Below are 7,840 nucleotides of genomic sequence, written 5' to 3' on the forward strand. Positions count from 1 at the left end.
AATCGAGGTATGTTGGCTAAACCACTCTCCTAGAATTGAATCCCACGGTATTCATGTAAATCCCGAATTGTTCATTATGAAAGTGTCCATTCCGAATAAGCTTGTGTTGAAAGATATATGCTCAATATATATCCCAAAATGCTTTTATCATGTTACGTTATCATTTGAGAATATGTTCAAAGTATGGGATGTGCATTAATAATGTTGCGACTTCAAGTCAAGTTTAAACGACGGCTATTATGCCAAATTTTGTGAAAAATCTCTATGTGTCTAAGACTCTTAATTGCTCACATGTGTATTGAAAACATTGATTTGAAATGCCTTGTTGTGGATGATGATGATGATGTTTGAAATGAAAAAGGTGAGCATGAAATATTAAATACGGCCGGCGTGCCAATAATGATTTTATAATTGTGGCCACTAGTGCCATTGAAATGAAAAGATGCGAAAGAAGTATGAAATAAGATGATTGGTATAAGAAGGATGATGTCTCTAATGAGACAGCCTGGCCGATCAAGTCGTGATCAGACGCCATGTCGCACGCATAGTGGTTATTGTACTAGAAATTAGGATTGTGGTTGATGTCTCTAATAAGATAGCATATCCGATCGGGTCGTGATCGGACTCCGTGCTAAAAGAACAGTGGTATTGGTATTGTGAATATTGGTATATTGAACGTTGGCATATTGGTACCAAAGACCTCCCAACTTAAAATATGGAAATTTAATTGAACATTGTCTTGATCCTAATTTGAAGTTTGATGTTATTTGAGGCTTCCACTGATATTATGATTGTACTTGCTCGTATTATTTATCATTCTATTGAGAGGGTATTTTTTCATTCATACTAGTATTATTCCATATGTACTAACGTCCCTTTTACCGGAGGCGCTGCATCTTCAATGGATGCAGGTGGTTCCACAGCAGGAGACACTGATCAGTGATAGCGGTACACTCTCTTCCCAGCAGACTTGGTGAGCCCCACTTCATTTCGGGGTCATGTATATTTTGTTCCTTGTGTATTGTGTTTGAGGTATCTATTAGAGGATCCGTAGACATAGTGTGGGTTGTATATTGGTGCTGGGGAAGTCAAACAATGTTATGTTATGTTTGAATTACTTGTTCCATTTCAGAACATGAAAAATATGTGTGAAATTTGAGACTTTAAAATGAAGTAACTAATGGTAATAATTTGGTATTATATTCATAATCTCTTTATGGTCTAATCAACAAAAATATGTATTCTCTTTATTCATAAGTGAGTTTGGATAGAAAGTATCTAACAGGTTTGCTTGACCGGGTTCACTCAGTTGAGCACTGGTCGCGCTCCCCGAGTTCGGGGCGTGATAATGGATTTCGTTGTTGGGCTCCCACGGACTCAGAGGAAGTTCGATGCAGTTTGGGTGATTGTGGACAGATTGACCAAGTTAGCTCATTCAATTCCTGTGGTTACTACTTACTCTTCAGAGTAGCTGGCTCAGGTTTACATCCGCGAGATTGTCATGCTTCATGGCGTACCAGTATCTATCATCTCTGATCGGGGTACGCAGTTTACATCACGGTTTTAGAGAGTCGTACAGTGTGAGTTGGGTACTCGTGTGGAGTTAGGTACCACATTTCACCCTCAAACGGACGGACAGTCCGAGCGCTCTATTCAGATAGTGGAGGATATGCTTCGTGCGTATGTGATTGATTTTGGGGGTACTTGGGATCAGTTCTTGCCACTTGTAGAGTTTGCCTACAACAACAGTTATCAGTCGAGCATTCAAATGGCGTCATATGAGGCTTTGTATGGTAGGCGGTGCGGGTCTCCAGTGGGTTGGTTTGAGCCGGGCGAAGCTAGGCTATTGGATATAGACTTGGTTCAGGATGCTTTGAAAAAGGTTAAATTGATTCAGGATCGACTTCGTATAGCCCAATCCAGACAGAAGAGTTATGTGGATCGGAAGGTTCGTGATGTTGCATTCATGGTTGGGGAGTGGGTCTTGCTCTGGGTTTCGCCCATGAAAGGTGTTATGAGGTTCAGAAAGAATGGCAAGTTAAGCCCTAGGTATATTGGGCTTATTGAGATTCTTGAAAGGGTTGGAGAGGTGGCTTACAGACTTGCACTACCACCTAGCTCTCTGTAATTCATCTAGTGTTCCATATTTCCTTGCTTCGGAAGTATCACAATAATCCGTCTCATGTGTTAGACTTTAGTTCAGTCCATTTGAACAAGGATCTATCTTATGTTGAGGAGCCAGTGGCCATTTTGGACAGGAAGGTTCGAAAGTTGAGGTCAAAGAACATTGCGTTAGTGAAGGTTCAGTGGAGGGGTTATCCGGTCGATGAGGCAACTTGGGAGACCGAGCATGATATGCGTAGCCGTTATTCTCATCTTTTCACCACTTCAGGTATGCCTCTATACTCGTTCGAGGATGAACATTGGTTTTAAGAGGGAGGATGTAATGACCCGGCCAGTCTCTTTGAGAGAATTAGCCCTGAACCCCTATTTATTGCTCCCTCTATTTCATTTTATGGTTATGTGACTTACCGAGAGGATTTGGTTTTGGTTTCGGGGTGAAATGTGACACATAGTCCCTCAAATAAAAGCTTAAATCATAGGAATTGATCATAGCTCGAACTGTGTGAAGCTGAATCCTGAGTGGAGTTTTGACGGTTCCTATAGCTTCGTATGGTGATTTTGGTCTTAAGAGCGTGTTCGGGTGTTGAATCGGAGGTCCGTATGTCATTTTAGCGTCAATTGGCAAAAATTGGAAATGGGATGATTTTTGGAAAGTTTGACCGGGAGTGGAATTTTTGATATCAGGGTCGAATTCCGATTCCGGAAGTTGGTGTAGGTCCGTAATGTCAATTATGATTTTTGTGCAAAATTTGAGGTCAATCGGACTTGACTTGATAGGTTTCGGCATCGAGTATGACGTTTTAAGGTTCATTAGGCTTGAATCCATGCGCAATTCATGTTTATAGCATTGGTTATTGTGATTTAAACGTTTGACTAAGTTCGTATGATGTTTTAGGACTGGTTTCTATATTTGGTTGAGGTCCCCGGGGCCTCGGGTGGATTCCAAATGGTTAACAGATCGAATTTGGACTTTTAATATGGCTGAAAGCACTAGCTCTGGTATAAACGCACCTTCACAAGATTGACTACAGGTGCGAGCCCGCAGAAGCATGCATTTGGGAGAAGAAGTGGTCTAGAGCAGTGTGGGCAGAGGTCGCAGATATGAGGGAAATTATGCATCTGCAAGATCGTAGATACAAAGGAGACAACGCAGAAGCGGAAGAGACCTGGCATGAGGGGCTCCGCAGAAGCGGCCTTCGTCTCACAGAAGCAGATTTAGGACTACAGGAGGGGAAGTTTTGTAGGTGTGGAAGGGGAGACTGCAAGAGCGCATGATCCGCAGATGCGGGTAAGTTGTCTCTTCTGCGACGCTGCAGATGCGGCTAAGTGTCCGCAAAAGGAGAAATGCTGGATAGAACACTTAAATGCAAAGGTTCGCGATTTTTGCTCATTTTAAACATTTTGAGCTCGAGTCTTGACGATTTTGAGAGAAGTTTCGAGGGATTTCTTGAGGTAAGTCTCTTGTACTCATTTTTGATCAATAATGTTGTTTCCCCATTGATTTTCCCACCTAGTTAGTGTGTATTTAAGGTGGAATTTGGGAGTTGAGGCTAGGGATTTGGAGAGTTTGATTTGAGGATTTGAGTGGCGACTTGGTGTCGGATTTTGGTAACATTAGTATGGGTGAACTCATGGTCGAATGAGTGTTCATATTTTGTGACTTTTACCCGATTCCGAGACATGGGCCCAGCTCAACGTTTTGGGGCGATTTTTCAATTCTTTTCTAAAGTCGTAGTTTCATTATTTAAATTAATTTCTTGTAGTTGTATTTATAGTATGTAATTTCTTTTGGCTAGATTTGGGCCATTCGGAGTCGAAAAATCGAGGGAAAGGCATACTACTTGACTGATTGAGCGAGATTTGAGGTAATTGACTTGTCTAACCTTGTGTGGGGGAAATCCCCTTAGGATTTGGTACTATTGTAAAAAATTGTGATATGTGAGCGCTATGTACGCGAGGTGACGAGTACGTACATGGAATAATTATGGAAATTTTTGGTTCTTGCTGAGTTGATTTCTTTTAAATTGCTTAACTAATTTGCCTTAGCATATGTAGTGATCATGATTAGCCTAGTATCGCATGTCTATGTGCCTTAACTCTTACTTGCAATTTGTGCAACATGCTTAGTTGAATTACCAGCTTCCTAAATTTGAATTAAACCTTTAACTGTAAGATTTCTTGCTGTAAATTCGTTGTTCCTTCAGTTCGGTTATCTGCTGCACATTTACTTTGGGACTACGAGGCACTTACTCGGGAGATCCCCCTGTACTGTATATTTACTTTGGGACTACGAGGCGGTTCCTCGAGAGATCCCCTTGTACTGCATATATACTTTGGGACTACGAGGCGGTTCCTCGGGAGATCCCCATGTACTGCATATTTATATTTGGGACTACGAGGCGGTACCTCGGGAGCGCCCATGTTCTTTACCTCTATTTGCTGTGCTATTATTTTCTAAAGCTTCTCGTTATTTAAATTCTCAGTCATTTCAAATATTATTATTATCTTCTGCCTTACTTTTCTTTTAAATCAGTAGGGCCCTGACCTGACCTCTTCACTACTGTACCGAGGTTAGGCTTGGCACTTACTGGGTACCGTTGTGGTATACTCATGCTACACTTCAACACATCTTTTTGTGCAGATCCAGGTACCACTTACCAGACCAGATATTAGTGAGTTGCCCTGTATGCGGAGACTTCAAGGTACATCTTCTAGCGGACGCAGACCTCGGAGTCCCCCTCTATCCTTGTTATACTGTTTTCCCTTATTTTCTTTAGACTCCGATGTATAGAGACACATAGTATTTCTCTTAGAAGCTTGTGACTGATTTCTACCAGGTTTTGGGAAGTTGTAATTATTTGACTCGCAGTCTTTATTTATTTCAGATATTGATGTTGATTTCGGCATTATATTCTCTTATTCCGCAAATTGGTAGGCTTACCTAGTCTAAGAGACTAAGTGCCATCACGACGTCCTATAGAGGGAAATTTGGGGTCCTGTCAAATGTTAATATAAAGCTAAGCATGGTAAGGAAGACAAAACAATATGCGCAATGAAACACTAGAACAACAATTAGCAACAAGAAGCAAGCAAATAGTAATGATGTAGAGTGAGCTGGACACAGTCTAAGTCCGATGAAACCAAATAAAGAAAACAAGTAACAACTCAACAAGAACAACCACTTTTACACCAGATCTATTCAGGAATTTTCACGAGGTACCAAACCACATAATCACAAATCACGTGTCCCAATTCTTGAATCCTAATCACTTGGCCTCTTGTGCCCACATTTCAAATTCATAACCACACGAATGACTCACATTCCAAGAGTGCAATATCTAATATCTGCACGGACCACTCATATGCCGACAACAAAAATGACTCATGACTGCACGGACAACTCACGTGCCAACAGGATAACTCTCACACCGAAGGTAAGTACACGGGAGTACATGTAAATGGTCAACTACATCAGGATTCGTTTTCTTAAACCGATATGGGTGATTTATTTACGTGTATGCTTGTGCAAGTGTTCTATCACAATTCAAGTCAACAAGTAAGAGTAGAGACAATAAATGGCGCATAAGAAACGATCACCATGAAATATACAGGGTATAGCTCACATAGGGTAGGCATACCACTACACAAATAACAACAATAACAATGCCCCCAGGCTATCACAAATCATTCCCCGACACAGCCCACCTTGTCTCGCCACGTGCGCAATAATAAAGTAAATGCCCGCTTTATCTCGCCGCATGTACATAATAATATTCTCACCTTGTCTCGCCACATGTGCAACCCGCATATATAGCCCGCCTTATAACACTTCATGTGCAAATATCAATAGTAACAGTAGCACGATAGAAACCTCGTGTAACGCAATAACTACAGCACGGCAGAAACCTCGTGCAACACAATAATAACTGCACGGATGAAACCTCGTGCAACACAATAACAATTGCATGGCAGAAACCTCATGCAGCACAACACTGAATACAACAACAACAATGATAATAACACAAGAATGTGACAAGTAAATCAACACAGGAATTCCAAAACACAGAGAGATGGAAGAACGAGCTCACAAGGAACGACACAACAGGAAATAATGGTACGACATAGCAATAGCTCAATAAGGAAGAGATATTGTGTAGCAATGATTCTACATAAGTAAAATTCAATGATAAGAGGGATAACGTGAATCAATGACTCCAATTAAGGGTAAGTCAACAATGATAAGGGATAACAAAACTTCAATTAAGGTTAAGTAATTACAGAAGAGATTTAACAAACTCAATTAAGGATAAGCAGAATTATGGGAAAGATAATAATAACTCCAACTAATGATAGGGAATTATGGAAAAGATAATAATAACTTCAATCAAGGATAAGAAATTACGGAAAGGATAGCATATCAATAAAAGAAGCAACAACTTTAGTTAAGGCACATAAGAGTTTAATCGGCAATAAGGGTAAAATATGGAGCAATTAATTCTAATTAAGACACGTAAGGGTGGATTTAGTAAATGGGGAATTTAACCTGACAACACAACTTCATATTTAATGGACATAAGAACTTAAAAGCTCTAAATGGTCAAATTTTCATAAATAAGCCCGAGCACGTACTCGTCACCTCGCGTACACGGCTTTCACATTACAGAATTTACACAAAAGACTCACAAAAGACTCACATCCTAAGGGGTAGTTTTCCCCACACAAGTTAGGCAAGATACTTACCTCTAAGAAGCTAGACTGATTACTCTAAAATGACCTTCTCGAGTGAAACACCCTCCGGAGGCTCAAATCTAACCAAAATAACTTCAATTCATAAATAAAAATCATAAAAAATAATTTTGGATAATAAAGCTTAAATGTTTAACAAGAACTAGAAGTCAACCCAAAAGTCAAATCCCGAGCTCGCACCTCGGAACCCGATAAAATTTATAAAACCCGAACATCCATTCCGACACGAGTTCAACCATACTAAAATTATCATTTTCTGACATCAATTTGTTTTTCAAATCATCATTTTATATTTTGAAACATTTCTACAAATTTTTCCCAAATTTACAACTTAATTCACTAATTAAACGATGAAAACTGCAATGGATTCATGAAATATAACAAAATTCGGCTAGAGAATACTTACCCCAATGAGTTACTTGATAAACCCACAAACAATCTCCCAAACCCGAGGTCTACAACTCAAAAAATGAATAAATCCTCAAAAAACCTCGACAATATAGAGTCTGTCCAGGCCTGATCGCACCTGCGATACAATTAACCGCTTCTGTGGCGTATTTGCGACAAAAGAACCGCGCCTGCGAAGCCCACTGACCAGCTTCCCTCTTGCACCTGTGGACATTCTGCGGTTTCTGCGAAACCGCAGGTGTGCATGCCCAAATCGCTTTTGCGCTCCAGCTCGCCTCCGTGTCCAATATTTCGCTTATGCTGAGCCGCAAATGCGCACCAGTTTCTGTATCTGCGAAGACTACCAAGCCCATCCTTTCTCGCTTTTGCGCCTTCATCTTCGCACCTATGACCATCTCACCTGCATGCAGTGGTCCGCAGGTGCGACCACACCAAAACTCAGCCCAAACCAGCCTCACCCAAAAATGCTACAATTGATCTGAAGCTCGTCCGAAACTCACCCGAGCCCCTCAAGACCCCGTCCGAATATACCAGCAAGTCCTATAACATAACACGTACCCGC

Source organism: Nicotiana tabacum, chromosome 15 (genome assembly GCF_000715075.1).
Source record: "Nicotiana tabacum cultivar K326 chromosome 15, ASM71507v2, whole genome shotgun sequence".
Classification (NCBI taxonomy): Eukaryota; Viridiplantae; Streptophyta; class Magnoliopsida; order Solanales; family Solanaceae; genus Nicotiana; species Nicotiana tabacum.